Raw genomic sequence first — 18,936 nt, 5'->3', positions numbered from 1 at the left:
ACCCCAGTGTCTGTAGCCATTTATTCTGACATGTAATCCCACTTGTCTTGAGAATCTTTCCTTTGCCTGCTTTGGGTCAGGTTACCAGGTAGGTCCACATAGGCTGTTACATACATGCTGTGAATGCCTTGATCTTACCATCTCACCCAGGGTTGTACTTTTCTAGAACCCTTTTCCCAGAATACCTTTTAAGGATCTGCTGGTCCTTAAATATGTGCAGATACAAGCAACTGCTGCTCTCAGACAGCCATTTTGTAGCTGTGTGTCTGTTGTACTGTATGTCCTTCTCTTCCAACTGGTAAGTAATCTTATCTCCTTTTGTACTTACTCTTTAATATTTCTGAGGGGTGGCAGTCTCACAAACTTGAGTATCTCAGTGAATTTCATTGGAGAGATGTTTCAAATCCTTACAGCAAAACCCTAGAAACCTCCTTCCACCTTAGTCCATTGTATTTATCATAACTATTTGTATAAAACCAACCTTCAGTGCACATAAACCCAAACTGACATGACTTTTTGATATGACAATTTGTAAGATTTGGCTGCCAAAATTGTTAATTATAGATCCATGCTGCTAACATCCATCATTTAATTACACTCTAGATATTGACTTTTTTTTTTTTTTTTGAGATTTTTTTTTTAAGTTTGGTACCTCAGCTATTTTTTAGCGATCATTAATTTCACCCCCCTCCTTCACTTGCTAATTGATGCACATACTTTCTCTCTAATACTACTGTCCCCCTTGACAAACTTTTAAATGTTCATTTTAGTAGTTTATAATCTGAAAATTTCTTTCATGATGGAAAGATCTCCAAAAATGTCATGCCCAAGAATAATCTAGAGATCATGCTGCCACTGTGCTAGCCCTGTATATAGTGGAAACCACTTCAAGCCAGGGGATGCTGCATCCCCAATACCCTTAGTTTAAGCACCTATGATGTGTTTTTTTAAACAAGTTATAAAACTATAGACTACAAAAAAGACTAATAAAGAGGCTATATATCTGACTCAAAATAGTTCTTAGACCAAGATTCCTGTGCGGTGTTTGCAACCCAAATATTGGAGCACTTACTAGGACACAAAGTGAAATGAATTACGAGTAGTAGAACTGATTTTTTTCCCATTGTCTACACTTAGAGAAATGCAGAAAGTAAAGCACATAAGTAGTTACCAACTACATTATTTTTTTTTTAAATTCTTTCATTTGTAGTGGCCTAAATCAGTGTTCTCATTATTATCTGCCTAGTCCAATTTGGGGTTGGGAATTTTTTGTTGTATCGTTCTAAATTTACAAACAAACTTAAAATATGACTTTAATTGGTGTTTATTTTTTAATTTATATAGGAATTAGGTACAGTGCTCCTGTCAGCTAAATTTCTAACTTATTACGTGCAAAAAAACCTAGAGTTTTCAGGTACCTAAGTAGTCCCTGGAATCATGTTTAAAGTTGCCCCTCCCCCCCAACACCAAAATCTGAAATTGCACCCCTGAGGATAAGAGACTGAGAGTCATGAATCCTGGGTTCTATTCAAAAGATCTGCCATTGACTTGCTGTTTGACCTTGAGTAAATCAGTTAATCCCAGATCCTCAAAGATGCTGAGGTGCCTAAATCCCAGTTTTATGGACGACTGCAATCCACAAAAGCTCTGCTCTATTGCTACCTAAATTTGTAGTCACCTAAATTTTCATTGCAAAAGTCCCACGAATGCCTGTGTTTCTGCCTCTAGGCATGCACACAGTGCTTCAGTCTAGGTGCCCATATGCCTTAAATAGTCATTGAATAATCACTGTATCAATGGGCTTTGACCATTGGCCTGCTAGGGGAGTATCCTATCCTCTAAGCTACAGAGTCATTCTCACTCTGTTGCTTGCATAATAATGATGTAAGTGTTTATTCACAGTGGAACAGTTTCAAAAGGCAAGCCCAAGGGCTTCCCCACATTAGAATATCCTTTAGCTCAGTGGTCATGGCAATCTCCTGAGAGGAGTGGGAGACCTGCATTCAAGTCGCTGCTCCAAATTATGTTTGAAAACAGGTTTCCTACATCCCAGGTGGTGCCCTAATTGTGTTTTTATTGGCTATAATAGAGTGGGGATCTCTTCCCCCTCTGGGTTTTTGTGGGTGTGAGAGAGAAAGAGTTGACCTAATTTACATGCCTAACTCCAGGAAAGGGTTCATAGCAGGTCATCCTGAGCAGAGGGAGGGACCTCCCTCCGGTGTGTCAGTCAAGCACCTAAATTCCTTTGCGGATGTGGCCCCAAATGCTGCCTCTTTTCTCTGCATTTTACTCCTGGCTAGCTTAGGTGGCTCCCTGCTCAGCTTGCTGGATTCTGGCAATCGCTTTTTTAGATGCCTAAACTCTCCCAATGCACCGTACAGGGAGCCAGGGTGCCTAATGCATGTACTGCTGTGAAATTCACAGTTAGCAGTGCCTAAGTGCCATTGCAATGCCTAAGTCCACTTTGTGACTCTAGCCCAAAGTAAGCACAATTCTCCAGGACTGAGCCTTTAGCGTTCAATTCAACAAAGACTAGATGACCTCCTGAGGTCCCTTCCAATCCTAATCTTCTATGATTCTATGAAGTGCTAGAAGCACATGCTTGCAGATTGAATCTGAGACTAAAGTGACCTATTACATTTATAGATCCACACTTAAATTAGACAATTACAATGTAATTTGATACTGAAGAGACTTTTAATGTCACAGGACAAAACTCTCAGTAATAATTTCATATTTATTTCTAGACTCCTGGCTACCAAACTGCTTTTTCTCAGTGCTACTGCCAACAACCTTAAAGAGTTTCCCAATCATCTCTCTTCTAGGTGTGGTCACTTAACTGGAGCACCTGAATTGCTGTTCCCCTTGGCTGAACAAAGGTGATTTCTATGCTTTCTCTTTTATACATTGAAACAAACAAGTTATGTATTACACTCCTGACATGGTTAGTTACCAACCGTGCACTTTGTACCTGCTGGTTCGAACAAAATATTTCCATTCATTATTCTGTCTTCCCATCTTGTCTTACTCGGCATTAGTGTGTTCCTGTACCATCTCCCAGAAATGTGTTTACATGAATAACCAGTACTTGGTACATAGGAATGCCTGTGTTTTAGCAATGTTTGCCATAGCTTTACCAAGTTCATGTACTGGACAGTAAACTTGTAAGCAAGCATCTGTTTTATGACACGGCCTGACTTTGGCTCATAGCATGGCCTGACTTTGCTGACTGTGGTTCAGACCTCAGGTCTTGCACCAGGCCCTGTGCTTCAGGCTCGCTCTCTCTCTGTTACACTAGGCAGCATTTGACCATTAAAGGTTAGATCCAGATTCTCACTGTGTGGAGTGTTTGGATCTGGGGTTTCAGTTCAGCCCAGGATAGACAGAGGACACAGCCATGGAGTTTGGGTCAAGGTAGATCAACTCAGCTTGGGCAGGGAGATGAGCTAACAGACCTTTCTATCCCAAGTGTCTATGATTCTGAGCCTAGAAGGCCAGACTGAGGCCTTCATCCCCTACATATCCACAGACAGGAATCCAGCAAAAGTTTCCAGACCTTTTAGCATCCAAATATCTAAATCCAAGAAGCAATCAAAGGCAGCAGAGACCAAGGGATTTTCCAACCATTGATTCCAAACCCAAGGAGGTGTTGTTGTGTGTTGATGATGACAGCAGGACAACAGTATGGGTTCTTACCACAAACAACAATCCTCAGTTATTCTTATGAGCTCAAAGGGCTTTAACACTCATTTGCTGATCAAGTCTCACTACAGGCAAGAGTTAAAGAAATATCTCTATACCCATTGGACAGAGGGAAAAACCAAGGTACAGAGGAGGAAAATGACATGCTCATGGTCACACAGCAAGGCAGCAGCAGTGCCATAAAGAGAAGCCAATAGTCTGAAATCCTTCTCCAACTAATAGATAACAAATCCCCAGAGAGGTAAGGCTAGAATCTAGCACTCATGACTCCCAGCGCTAATCACTGCACATCACCCCTTTCAAAAGCTTTGAAAAATTCTCTGACCCCATTCCCAACAAACCATTCTTTCTAGGCTGTTCCACTGTAATCCTTTGCACCTGTTATGAGCAAGGCATATTCCAATAGCTGTAAAGACACTTCCTAATAGATCCTCACAGCCCTCCTGGGAGGTAGGTAAAGAAGCACTGTTGTTCCCAATTTACAGATGGAGAAACCAAGATAGAGAAAGGTGAATGGTCTGGTTTAATGTCAAACTGCCAATCAGTGGCAGAGGTGAGAGGACAAGCCAAGAGTCCTGCCCTCCCTTAGGTGACTATCCCCAGCCTCTAGGAGGAATAAAACCCATGAGTAGAACTGGTCAGGCATTTTTTAACAATTTTTTTTTCAGAAAATGCAGATTCTTTGAAACTAAAATATTTTGCAAAACTGAGTTTTGAAGAAACTTTCATGGGGAAGGTTTCTGAGGACCAGGATAAAATTATTGGTGAAAACCAGAGAGGGAGGAGTAACATGCTTCAGAACAAGTGATAGCTTGGTGATTAAGGCACTTGTATGAACACGGCTGAGCAGGAATTTGAAACCACGTCTCTCCTATCCCACCTGAGTGCACTGAAGTGGATTTTGCTCACTTTTTCCTATTGGATGTTCCACTTTATATGAATAATTAAATATTCAGTGGCATAGGAACTTGAACCAGGGACTCTCACATCCCAGAAAAGAGCAAAACTACTAGACTATTGACTTTTGGCAGTATGAAGGGAGTGAGGGGGTCTCTCTTTCTCAAACATAGATTTGAAAGGTTTTGGTTTTCTCTCAATGTGGAATGGAAAAACCATTTCCCAACCCACTCTAACTAAGAGTCCTGACATTCAAGCTAACCAACACGCTTACATTTCATACACTGAATGCTCCCGATAAAGTGCTTTCAAAAGAGCTACAAACCAAAAATTGTTCAGAGAAATTTTTTATCAAGTATTTTGGAAGAACGGATATATTCAGAATCATGAACTGCCCCCCACTACAAAAAGGATGTGGACAAGTTGGAGAGAGTCCAGCGGAGAGCAACAAAAATGATTAGGGGGCTGGAGCACAGGACTTATGAGGAGAGGCTGAGGGAACTGGGCTTGTTTAGTCTGCAAAAGAGAAGAATGAGGGGGATTTGATAGCGGCCTTTAACTACCTGAAAGGGGGTTCCAGGGAGGATGGGGCTAGGCTGCTCTCGGTGGTGGCAGATGACAGAACAAGGAGCAACAGTCTCAAGTTGCAGAGGGGGAGGTCTAGGTTGGACATTAGGAAAAAGTTTTTCACTAGGAGGGTGGTGAAGCACTGGAATGGGTTACCTAGGGAGGTGGTGGAATCTCCATCTTTAGAGGTTTTTAAGCTGAGGGCTGACAAAGCCCTGCTGGGATGATATAGCTGAGGTTAGTCCTGCTTTGAGCAGGGGGTTGGACTAGATGACCTCCTGAGGTCCCTTCCAACTCTAATATTCTATGATTCTATGATTGATTCTAAATGCGGCCTAACCAATGTTGAATAGAGGGGAATAATCACTTCCCGTGATTTGCTGGCAATGGTCCTACTAATGCAGCCCAATATGCTATTAGCCTTCTTGGCAACCAGGGCACACTGCTGACTCATATCCAGCTTCTTATCCACTGTTACCCCCAGGTCCTTTTCTGTAGAACTGCTGCCTCTCGTCGGTCCCATCTGTAGCTATGCATAGGATTCTTCCGTCCTAAGTGGAGGACTCTGCACTTGTCCTTGTTGAACCTCATCAGATTTCTTTTGGCCCAATCCTCCAGTTTGTTTAGGTCCTTCTGTATCCTATCCCTACCTTCCAGGGTATCTACCACTCCTCCCAGCTTAGTGTCATCCGCAAACTTGCTAAGGATGCAATCTACCCCATCCTCCAGATCATTAATGAAGATGTTGAACAAAACCAGCCCCAGGACCGACCCCTGGGGAACTCCACTTGTGACCGGTTGCCAGCTAGACATGGAGCCATTGATCACTACTTTGAGCCCTATGCTCTATCCAGTTCTCTATCCATTTTATAGTCCATTCATCCAACCCATACTTCTTTAACTTGCTGATAAGAATACTGTGAGGGACCATATCAAAAGCTTTGCTAAAGTCAAGGTATATCACGTCCACCGCTTTCCCACATCCACAGAGCCAGTGACCTCTTCACAGAAAGCAATCAGGTTGGTCAGGCATGACTTTCCCTTGGTGAATCCATGCTGACTGTCCCTGATCACCTTCCTCTCTTCCAAGTGCCTTAAAATGGATTCCTTGATGACCTGCTCCATGATTTTTCCAGGGAGTGAGGTGAGGCTGACGTGTCTGTAGTTCCCTGGATCCTCTTTCCTCCCTTTTTTGAAGATGGACACTATATTTGCTTTTTTCCAGTCATCAGAGACCTCCCCCAATTGCCACGAGCTTTCAATGATAATAGCCAATGGTTCTGAAATCACATCAGCCAACTCCCTCAGTACTCTCGGGTACATTGCATCCAGCCCCATGGATTTGTGTATGTCCAATCTTTCTAAATAGTCTTGGACCTGTTCCTTTAGCACTGTGGGATGTTCACCTCCTTCCCATTCTGAGCAGCAGTCTCGGAGCTGACCTTGTCTGTGAAGACAGAGGCAAAAAAGGCATTGAGTACCTCAGCTTTCTCCACAACCTCTGTCACTAGGTTGCCTCCCCCATTCTGTAAGGGGCCCACACTTTCCGTAATCTTCCTCTTGTTGGTAACATACCTGTAGAAACCCTTCTTGTTCCCCTTCACATCCCTTGCTAGCTGCAACTCTAATTGTGCTTTGGCCTTCCTGATTTCATTCCTGCACATTCAAGTAGTCTTTTTATAATCCTCCCTAGTCATTTGACCAAGCTTCCACTTCTTGTAAGCTTCTTTTTTGTGTTTAAGTTCACCAAAGACTTCTTCGTTAAGCCAAACTGGACACCTGCCATATTTGCTATTCTTTCTGCACATCGGGGTGGTTTGTTCCTGTGCCCACAATAAGGTCTCTTTAAAATACAGCCAGCTCTCTTGGATTCCTTTTCCCCTCATATTAGCCTCCCAAGGGATCCTGCCCATCAGCTCCCTAAGAGAGTCAAAGTCTGTTTTTTTTAAGTCCAGGGTCCGTATCCTGCTGTTCTCCTTTCTTCTTTTTGTCAGGATCCTGAACTCGACCATCTCATGGTCACTGCTGCCTAGGTTGCCACCCACTTCTATTTCCCCTACCAAATCTTATCTGGTTGTGAGCAGCAGGTCAAGAGAAGCACGGCCCCTAGTTGGTTGCTCCAGCACTTGCACCAGGAAGTTGTCCGCAACACTTTCCAAAAACTTCCTGGATTGTTTGTGCTCTGCTGTATTGCTCTTCCAGCAGATGTCAGGGTGATTGAAGTCCCCCATGAGAACCAGGTCCTGTGAACTGGAAACTTTCCCTAGTTGACCGAAGAAAGCCTCATCTACCTCATCCTCTTGGTCTGGTGGTCTATAACAGACACCCACCATGACATCACCCTTATTGTTCTTGCTTCTAAGCTTAACCCAGAGACTCTCAACTGGCTTGTCTCCAGTTTCATACTGGAGCTCAGAGCAAGCATAGTGCTCTCTTACATACAGTGCAACTCCTCCACCCTTTCGTAGCAGAAATCTATTTATGGCACTGAACACGTGATTCACAACTATGCCCACTGTAGATTTATTGACTCCAAATTGATTCCCAACCGAGCAGTAACAGTCGGGGGTTGCCAGCTTCCAGAGAGAGATGGCGACTCTCTTCTCCACCGTCATAGCTTGTCTCAAGCAGTGTTCACGCACTTCAGGGATGGTGCCTCCTCCAAGCACCATTCTAGGAAAGTTGCCTTTCGCATAAGAAAGTTTTACAGCCACTGATCATCATCCCACAGCTGCATAAAGATGCGGTCCCACCAGTCTGTGCTTGTTTCCCTGCACCAGAACCTGCGCTCCACGGACTGCAGCTGACACGTTACAGCCTCCAGCAATCGGGAATTGTTCTGCTCGATGTCTTGTAGCAGAGCAGCCTCGGTGGCATAGTGTAGTATCTTGCTCTATTTCTAAAGTACTCCATGATAAGCCGCGATGTATTTGCCACGGTCACAATTATAGTGCAGAGCTGAGCTGGCTCCATATCTCTGCAGCAATGGCGATTACGGGGAATAAAAAAACAGCACGAAAATCCTTTTCCTGTTTGTTTTGTGGGGGGGAAAGGGTGAGGGAAGCAGCGTTGCATCCTGGGACGAAGACACTCATCCCAATAGCCACTGTGGGATAGCTACCCATATTGCACTGCTTTCTAATTCGAATTAAGGCTGGCCAGTGTGAACTCAAGAGACCAGCACAAACACCATAGTGTGTACACTCTGCTGAGATTTCTATAAATTGGCTGCTGAAAGTCAAATTAAACAAAGTCGAATTAATGCAGCAGTGTAGACATAGCCTTAGACTAGATGAACCTTGTGGTCTCTTCCAACCATTTGATTCTATGAGGGAAGGAGAAAAGGGAAAGCAAAAATGGATAAACCCCAAATGCCCCCAGTGATTCATAGATTCCAAGGTCAGATAGGACCACAGTGATCATCTAGTCTGATATTCCATAAAGCAAGGGCCATAGATATTCCCCAAAATAATTTCTGTTTGAACTAGAATCAATCATTTTGAAAAACATCGAATCTTGATTTTAAAATGGCCAGTGATAGAGAATCCACCACAACCTATGGTAAATTGTTTCAGTGGTTAATCACCCTCATGGTTAAAAATGTATACCTTAATTGTAGTCTGAATTTGTCTAGCTTTAACTTCCAGTCATTGGATCTTGTTATACCTTTGTCTGATAGACTTAAGAGCCTATTATCAAATATATATACACACTGTGATCAAATTTATACGTTATCTTTCTCATTGTAAGTTAAATAGATCAAACGCTTTGATTTTGCAGCAATAAGGCACTTTTCCAATCTTTTAATCATTTTCGTGGCTCTTCTCTGAACCCTGTCCAGTTTTTCAACAATCTTCCTGAATTGTGGAAACCAGAACTGGACACAGTATTGCAATACTGGTCTCACCAGTGCCAGACACAGAGGCAAAACAACTTCTACTCAAGATTCCCCTATTTATGCATCCAAAGATCTCATTGGCCACAGCATCACAATGGAAGCCCATGTTCAGCTGATTATTCACCACGATCCCCCAATCTTTCTCAGAGTCACTACTTCCCAGGATAGAGTCTTCCATTCTGTAAATATGCCCCACATTCTTTTTTCCTAGATGTATACATTTACTTTGGCTTTTTTAAAATGCACATTGTTTGCTTGTACCCAGTTTACCAAGTGATCCAAATGACTCTGTATCAGTGACCTGTCTTCTTTGTTATTTACCACTCCCCCAATCTTTGTGTCATCTTGCAAACTTTATCAGTGATGATTTTGTTTTCTTCCAATAACTGATAAAGATGTTAAATAGTGTAAAGCCAAGAACCAAGCCCTGTGGGACCTCCTGGGAAACTGACCCACTCAATGACGATACTCCGTTTACAGTTACATTTTGAGACCTGTCAATTAGCCAGTTTTTAATCCACTCAGTGTGTGCCATATTAATTTTATATTTTTCTACTTTTTAATCAAAATGTCATGAAGCACCAAGTCAAACACTTTCCAGAAGTTTAAGCAGGTTACATTACTTTTTTCAGCCAAACTTGTAATATCATCTAAAAAAGATCTCAAGTTATCTGACAGGATATATTTCCATAAACTAATGTCTGGTGCAACTTTGGGTTGGTGGGTCCAGGTCTGTGGGGAGCTTCCTTCTGATGATGAGCTTGGTGAGGCTGGAGGGTTGTTTGAAGGCCAGAAAAAGGGGTTCAGAAAAGATTCTTATCTTTCTTACCGAATTTTTAAAATAAATGCATCATTTAATTATAGTAGTTGTTACTTCCCTTTTAGGTTTTAATTCTATACATTCAACCATTAGAGAGTAGTAAATAATAATAATAAAGAGAAACCAAAATGGATTTTGATATTGCATTTTTAGTTATCTTCCATAAATATTCTGTTCAGCAGAAATGTCCCTCTATTCTCTGCCAAACTTTACAAAACTACTCTCAGCTGTGTCCGTAATTTAATGTTACACTGTACAGGTGTCTCTCAAGGAAGGGTCTGAAACAAAGGCATGCAAAGATACAATCAAGTACTTGCATCTAAAACAAAGATCTCTTTTGTCTTACACTGAGTTTCTGTAATGGTCAGATATTTTCTTTTAAGAAACTTGTGGCCTGTGTAATTCATATGCAGCTTTATCAAGTCTGGCTTGTTTTGAAACACATTACCTGGCTGTACAGACAGCAGAGGATAAAACACAGGTTCAACTACAGCAGCTCATGTTCAAAGCTAAGAAAAGGAAATAGACCAGACTGTAGGCCTGGCAAAGCACCATCTGTCACCATGCTTCAGCAACATCTGGAGATATCCATTTTTGAAGCTGTTGCTTTAAAAAATAATCTTTACATGCATTCATGGCAATCTCCTCTACTCTGTGATTAGTCTTCAGCTAATGAAAAAGCTTGATTTTTAATACATGGATCCTGATTCTGACCTCATTTACTTGGTATAAATCAGAAGTAACACCACTGGAGTCAATGGAATTACACAAGTACAGAGAAATAAGAATTAGGTCCATGAGTTCTTAGATTATTTGTTATTGTCTGATGTCACAAATTATCTTTATCCGTCTATAAAATCAAAATGTGTTATTTAACTAGAATTTTGGGAAAACAATTAAACTGTTAGACAAATATATTCTCACCGTATTCATTTGAAAAATGGGGTAAACCACACAGTTTTAAATCTAATTTTCATACAGTGGTGTTACCCCATCTATGTTTTCAGATAAACAATCATCTCTGTTACATGGTGAATTAGTGACACCTGCTGGGAGAATCTCTGACTTGGAGTAACAATAGGTTTGAACCTTATCAGTCACTACAAGAAGCTTTCCCTGCTCTTAGAGTAAAATGGACCAAAGTCTAACACAGATGAAAGATTAATAATAAATTATAGTGTCTGTCTACACGGGGAAGTTAGTGCGCAGTGAACTGGAGGGTGAACTTAAAGCACACTAGCAATTCTTAACTCTTAACTCTCTGTATGGACACTCTTACAGAACATTAAGAGTGCCCTCAGGTGGTTGAGCTTAATACACTTCCAAACTGAATTAAGATAATGCACACAAAGGCATTTTTAGTGTACCGCAAGGGTACATCTACACTCAGTTAAAAACCTGCAACCTGGCTCTAGGACCTTGTTAGGTGGGAGGGTTCCAGAGCTCAGGCTGCAGCTCAAGCCTGAACATCTACACCGCAGTTAAACAGTCCCTTAGCTTCAACCCCAAAAGCTTGAGTCAGCTGGCACAGGCCAGCCATGGGTGTCTAATTGCAGTGTGAACGTACTTCAAAACTGTCCATATGGGGGGGGCTAGTGCAAAGTAGCTACTGCGCACCACCTGCTGTGGACTTTTTCCCCCCATGTAGACAACTCCCTAATAATAGACCCTCAATATATCTAGGTATAACATACTCATACTGCTGGAAAGCTACTAAGATTTCTTGATATTAGCTGCTCTGATTTTTCTTCCTGTTCATTTGTTTTTTATTTATTCTTGGTACACTCCATTTGAGAATTAGGCAACAAAGTCATATCTTGCAAAGACTATGTCTGTAACACTGCTGCTTCATTCACTGCACAGACTAGATGAGGTGTAATTAATGAGGCCTGGTCTGCAGGAAGAGGAAGAATGGTCTTGTGATTAAGACACTGAGCTTTGAACTAGGCAAACTGGGTTTTATTTCTGTCTCTGACACAGATATCCTGTGCATCCATTTGCAAATCACTTAATGTCTCTTTGTCTCCAGCTCTCCATCTATCATAAGCAGGTTTTGTGAAAATAGATTCATTAATGATTGTGGGGCACTCAGATGTCATAGTAATAAGGGCTACAGAAAAGCTTACAAGGAAAACCATCCTTATTCAGTGCAGCATTTGGATAATGTACACTCAAGGAGATAGGGAACTACAGATTGAACAGCTGCCTCATTCACTGAGTACTATCTATCTTCATAAAAGGGTCCTGTGGATAAAATAAGATGCAGTCTGTGACCTGTCCGTGCCTAGGGTAGCCACCTGAAAATGTCAAGGTCAGGGCAGCCTGTAAAAGGAGAGAAGATTCTCCCAACACTGGTGGGTGACACTGAAGTCCCAACCAGCCACAAACAATGCTTTTGATTCCCTACACTGGTTATCAAGAAGCAAAAATAAAAAATACACAGACCCCTTTACTGCATTTCAGTCTCTGGTTCCCAATCAGCCACTAGGTCCAGTAAAGAGATCAGTTATTTAAAACTCTATTCTCTTTACCAAAAAGATTTATCCTGACCCCAAAGGGTCAGCCATAGTACCAGATCAATATAAGTTTGGATCTTACCCAAAATATCATGCTGCCAGTCAATCCTTTAGTAACTAAAACTAAAGATTTATTATAAAAAGAAAGAAACAAACCATAAGGGAAGTGTTAAAGAATTAAAGAAATCAGACACATACAATTGATTTGAAAATCCATATATATCAGGTTTCTAATATAACTGTGGAGTTTGCAGGCTTGTATAGTCCCTCTGGTGTACATCCAGTACCTGGATGGGTCTCAGTCCATTGTTTCACAGCTTCAGTTCAGTTGTAGATGAGTTGATCCAGAGATAGGCTGAAGACTGAAGTCAACTGAAGACAAAATGGATGGGTGCGGCTGCCTTTTGTGTCCCTTGGCCTTTGCCATGCTGCTTGTGGAAATTTACAGGAATAAGATGGAGTCCAGAGTCACATGAGTAAGTCCTGGTGACTCATCAGGTATATCCCTGACTTCTCCTCCTGGGCCCCTTATACCTGTGAATTTCTTAATGAGCCATTAAGCAGGCTAGTGCTGCAGCCATCCTGTCTGGGGTGTTGCCCAGACACAGCACAATTTGAAATACAGATATATCAAACATATTCATAACTTCCATTACACGTACAACACATAAACATAAACGTTATCATCTGACTTAGCACATTATAGCCTTTCTAACGGTACCTGACATGGCATATTTACATGAATTATTATGATTTTGACATATTGATGTTAAATAATATAATAAATGTCACCCCCCAATCCAGCCAGCGTGACACACTCCACGCAAGATTGGTGTAGAAGGGAGTAATCAGAGCTCCTGAATATACCTCAAGGGCCCCTCTAATCCAGCCAGTGTCACACAGTCATTATGGAGACACCAATTGCAGCTTCATAGTTAAGGTGTGATCCATCTGTGCCTAGGGTAGCCCAGGTGAAAATGCCAAGGTCAGGACAGGCTGCAAAAGGAGAGCAGATTCTCCCAAACTGGTGGCTAACACTGCAGTTAGATTCACCAAGCAGTTACAAAAAGTGCTTCTGATCCCCTGCACTGGTTATCAAAAAGCTAAAACAAAAAAATTACACAGCCCCTTTTACAGCATTTCAATCACTAGGTCCCATTCAGCATCTAGGCCCAGTAAAGAAAGAAGTTATTTAAAACTCTATTCCCTTTACCAAAATGTTCTCTTGATTCCCAAAGGGTCAGCCACATTGCCAGGTCAATGTAAATTTGGATCTTACCCAAAATACCACACTGCCAGCCAATCCTTCAGTAACTAAAAATAAAGGTTTGTTATAAAAGATAGAAACAAATGAGAAGAGACATGTTAAGTGGTCAAAGCAATCAGAAACATATAAATGACTTTAAAGTCCATATGTATCAATTTCTCAGCAGAACGGTGGAGTTTGCAGGTTTGCAGAGTTCCTCTGGTATCCATCCAGTACCTGCCTGGGTCTCAGTCCTTTGTTTCACAGCTTCAGTTGCAGATGAGTTGATCCAGAGGTAGGAATCAGGAATGAAGACAACATGGAGATGGTGCAGCTCCCTTTTATATCCCTTTGTCACGTGGCTTTCCCTAAACACAGCCACGCAGCACATGGCACGGAAAAGCCTTAGAGTCCCCTGTCCCTGGGCATGTTCTTATGTGGCCTGGTGACTCAAAAGGTGTAGCCCCGGGTTTTCTCACTACCTTGGAGTTCCCTTGATGGGCCACTAAGCAGGCTTAGTCCTGCTGCCATCCTGTCTGGGGTGCATGACAGCACAATACATATTGGATACAGATATATCATACATATTACATCTTTAGAACTCAATAAAACACTGATACATACATACAAATGTGTTTATCAATCTTAGCGAATTATAACCTTTCCATTCGTACCTGACATGGCATAGCTCATAAGAATTATTGTAATTTTGCAATATTGATACTAATACTATTATAAATGGTCACTCCTAATCCAGACAGCATCACATAAGGTTCAGTTCAGTTCTGCATTTCAAGCAGAGATTCTCCTTGTTATGTATGAAAAAGACGTGTCTTCCCCAGCACTACCGCATTCACTCTTTGACTTCTGAATGCATTTTCTGAGAATTTGTAAGCAAATAACTAATTTATAAATGGGTCTTTTAAGAAATATAACACTCAGTGTGTGACCTTTTCTCTGTCCTAAATGAATACATTGCATACACTGATTGGATACACAAAGATTGGAAGGCTGTTGAATGTTCATAGAATCATAGAATATTAGAGTTGGAAGGGACCACAGGAGGTCATCTAGTCCAATCCCCTGCTCAAAGCAGGACTAACCTCAGCTATATCATCCCAGCTAGGGCTTTGTCAACCCTCAGCTTAAAAACCTCTAAAGATGAAGATTCCACCACCTCCCTAGGTAACCCATTCCAGTGCTTCACCACCCTCCTAGTGAAAAACTTTTTCCTAATGTCCAACCTACACCTCCCCCCCTGTAACTTGAGACCATTGTTCCTTGTTCTGTCATCTGCCACCAACGAGAACAGCCTAGCCCCATCCTCCCTGAAATTCCCTTTCAGGTAGTTAAAGGCTGCTATCAAATCCCCCCACATTCTTCTCTTTTGCAGACTAAACAAGCCCAGTTCCCTTAGACTCTCCTCATAAGTCCTGTGCTCCAGCCCCCTAATCATTTTTGTTGCCCTCCGCTGGACTCTCTCCAACTTGTCCACATACTTTTTGTAGTGGGGGGCCCAAAACTGGACACAAAAATTCTAAATGCGGCCTCACCAATGCCGAATAGAGGGGAATAATCACTTCCCGCGACCTGCTGGCAATGCCCCTCCTAATGCAGCCCAATATGCTATTAGCCTTCTTGACAGCCAGGACACACTGCTGACTCATATCCAGCTTTTTATCCACTGTTACCCCCAGGTCCTTTTCTGCAGAACTGCTGCCGAGCTCGTCGGTCCCCAGTCTATAGCTGTGCATGGGATTCTTCCTTCCTAAGTGGAGGACTCTGCACTTTTCTTTGTTGAACCTCATCAGATTTCTTTTGGCCCAATCCTCCAGTTTGTTTAGGTCCTTCTGTATCCTATCCCTACCTTCCAGGGTATCTACCACTACCCCCAGCTTAGTGTCGTCCGCAAACTTGCTGAGGGTGCAATCTACCCCATCCTCCAGATCATTAATGAAGATGTTGAACAAAACCAGCCCCAGGACTGACCCCTGGGGCACTCCACTTGTGACCGGTTGCCAGCTAGACATGGAGCCATTGATCACTACTCGTTGAGCCCTATGCTCTAGCCAGTTCTCTATCCATTTTATAGTCCATTCATCCAACCCATACTTCTTTAACTTGCTGATAAGAATACTGTGAGAGATAGTATCAAAAGCTTTGCTAAAGTCAAGGTATATCACATCCACCGCCTTCCCTACATCCACAGAGCCAGTCACCTCATCATAGAAAGCAAGCAGGTTGGTCAGTCATGACTTTCCTTTGGTGAATCCGTGTTGACTGTTCCTGATCACCTTCCTCTCTTCCAAGTGCCTTAAAATGGATTTCTTAAGGACCTGCTCCATGATTTTTCCAGGGATTGAAGTGAGGCTGACCGGTCTGTAGTTCCCTGGATCCTCTTTCCTCCCTTTTTTGAAGATGGGCACTATATTTGCTTTTTTCCAGTCATCAGAGACCTCCCCCTGTTGCCACGAGCTTTCAAAGATAATAGCCAATGGTTCTGAAATCACCTCAGCCAATTCCCTCAGCACCCTCGGGTGCATTGCATCCGGCCCCATGGACTTGTGTATGTCCAATCCTTCTAAATAGTCTTGGACCTGTTCCTTCAGCACTGCAGGATGTTCGCCTCCTTCCCATTCTGTGCCACCCAGTACAGTAGTCTGGGAGCTGATCTTGTCTGTGAAGACAGAGGCAAAAAAGGCATTGAGTACCTCAGCTTTCTCCACATCCTCCGTCACTAGGTCGCCTCCCTCATTCTCTAAGGGGCCCACACTTTCCCGAATCTTCCTCTTGTTGGCAACATACCTGTAGAAACCCTTCTTGTTCCCCTTCACGTCCCTTGCTAGCTGCAACTCCAATTGTGCTTTGGCCTTCCTGATTTCACTCCTGCATGTTCGAGCAGTGTTTTTATAATCCTCCCTAGTCATCTGACCAAGCTTCCACTTCTTGTAAGCTTCTTTTTTGTGTTTAAGTTCGCCAAAGACTTCTTTGTTAAGCCAAGCTGGACGCCTACCATATTTGCTATTCTTTCTGCACATCGGGATGGTTTGCTCCTGTGCCCTCAATAAGGTCTCTTTAAAATACAGCCAGCTCTCTTGGGTTCCTTTCCCCCTCATATTAGCCTCCCAGGGGATCCTGCCCATCAGTTCCCTGATGAAGTCAAAGTCCGCTTTTCTGAAGTCCATGGTCCGTATCCTGCTGTTCTCCTTTCTTCCTTTTGTCAGGATCCTGAACTCGACCATCTCATGGTCACTGCTGCCTAGGTTGCCACCCACTTCTACTTCCCCTACCAAATCTTCCCTGTTTGTGAGCAGCAGGTCAAGAGAAGCACGGCCCCTAGTTGGTTGCTCCAGCACTTGCACCAGGAAATTGTCAGCGACATTCTCCAAAAACTTCCTGGATTGTTTGTGCTCTGCTGTATTGCTCTTCCAGCAGATGTCAGGGTGATTGAAGTCCCCCAGGAGAATCAGGTCCTGTGAACTGGAAACTTTTCCTAGTTGAGTAAAGAAAGCCTCATCTACCTCATCCTCCTGGTCTGGTGGTCTATAACAGACACCCACCACAACATCACCCTTATTGTTCTTGCTTCTAAACTTAATCCAGAGACGCTCAAATGTTAAGTTGCTCCCGTGCAATGGTTAGATTTAAAAAAGAACATATTAAAGACGAATGGTTGGTTGGTCTATTTTTCTTCATAAAAGCATGTTTACCCTTCAATAGAGACTGAAGAATAATGCTTTCCTTCAAAGAAACACAAGAATTGCCTTCTATCAAAATGGCTGCTATCTCCTATTGTTCTCAGTGGGACTGGAAATAGAGATTGCTCTTCAGGTAAGATGGCCTACCATCTCTTATTGTTTTTATTAGGAGTGAAACTACAGAATGCCCTTGGCAAGATGGCCACCATCTCTACTCACCTGATCCTTATAGTGCTCCTCTCTTCTTTCTGGCAACATAGAGTCACTGTCTTCATTGAAAAGTTCCAGAGGGGTAGCCGTGTTAGTCTGTATACAGCAAAAACAACGAGAGTCCTGTAGCACCTTAAAGACTAACAAATTTCTGCGGGCATAAGCTTCATTGAGAGCAACTTGTCTTTACTCCTTTTAGGGACAATGGGAGGCAATGGCCATCTTTACTGAGGGCAGCTATTGAGAATATTAGGAAATGGTGGCCATTATGAAAAGACCATCTTAAATGAAGGCAGCTTGTGACCTCAGTCCTACTCAAAAAAGGGCCGAGGAGTGGGGAGAGTAAGGGAAGACAATTGTACCAGGGCTCTGAGCTGAGGGGTTCCCCAAAAACATCTGTAATATCTGTGTAAATAAATTATCAGTATCTCTGGTGGGGCCTGAGAGAACACAATGTACTGGGCCCCCAAATTTCTCTCATTGGGCCTGACTGAAAATAATTTTGGGTGTGGGCAGTGGTGAGTTTCTCTATAAGAGAAGATTGTATGAAGCAGTTATGTGGAGTAATGGCAAAAATTACCGTTAATCATAAATATTTCTTTTCAGAAACTTCCTGTACAGCAAATCTACTCAAAAGGCAGGGCAGGAGGAGGAAACTGGGGTGTATCCTCTGAGTGGTATGTGCTGTTTTGATGGTGCTCCGGGATGATGAAAAACAGCCAGCATTACCAGTGAATCAGTTCCTAAAGGTTAAATGTAAAAAAAAAAGTATTTAAGGATTAAAAATTATTTATTTATATATAATCTTTAGAACTATTACATGGCACAATTATTTTGCGTTTCTTGTTTACTGTTTATGCATGAACATTTTTATTTTTTTATTTTTTTAAGAAAAAGGAAATAGACAAAAGTCTATTGTTGTCCCTGTGTCCAGCAGTATCAAATGTCTGTGGCCTTGCAGGTCAGTTTCCCAGGGGAGGAAAAAACAGTGATTCAGAGTCTGGGTATGTCCTATGTGTAACTTGTTTTATTTACGCTCATAAACCAGGCCTGGAACAGAGGTGGTCAAACGGCATGCAGGATGATCCCTTCTTTCAAGTATCTCAGCTCCACACCAAAGCCCAGTTCCTAGAGAGCAACTCTGTCTCAAGCTTTTACTGTACTCAATGCAGAGAGCACATGCTCCTACTGCTCACATAACTCCTGCTCCTCGGAACCTCACATCATAAAAACTAGCAACAGCACAGCATGTCTTCCCAAAACTGAACACTTGCTTACACACTAAGAAAAAAGAGCTTGAGCGACTATGTACAATGCTACCTGGTGACACCTCCCATAGTAAAATCCCATTCTCAAATTGTTCCATCATCTTTCATGGAGCT

General features: G+C 42.4%; 1 long non-coding RNA gene across 1 annotated transcript; it reads left to right on the top strand.

The window, feature by feature from the left end:
• The first annotated feature begins 250 nt into the window (after positions 1-250).
• Positions 251-18,326, top strand: LOC137159261 (uncharacterized). Its single transcript, XR_010921606.1, has 4 exons — positions 251-298; positions 2,826-2,879; positions 17,367-17,477; positions 18,161-18,326. It is a non-coding gene; the product is annotated as an uncharacterized lncRNA (long non-coding RNA).
• The last annotated feature ends 610 nt before the right edge of the window (positions 18,327-18,936 follow it).

Source organism: Emydura macquarii, unplaced genomic scaffold (genome assembly GCF_026122565.2).
Source record: "Emydura macquarii macquarii isolate MOO-44397 ecotype Brisbane River unplaced genomic scaffold, CSIRO-AGI_Emac_v2 contig_1827, whole genome shotgun sequence".
NCBI classification, from domain to species: Eukaryota; Metazoa; Chordata; order Testudines; family Chelidae; genus Emydura; species Emydura macquarii.
This window is presented reverse-complemented; position numbering and strand designations above follow the sequence as displayed.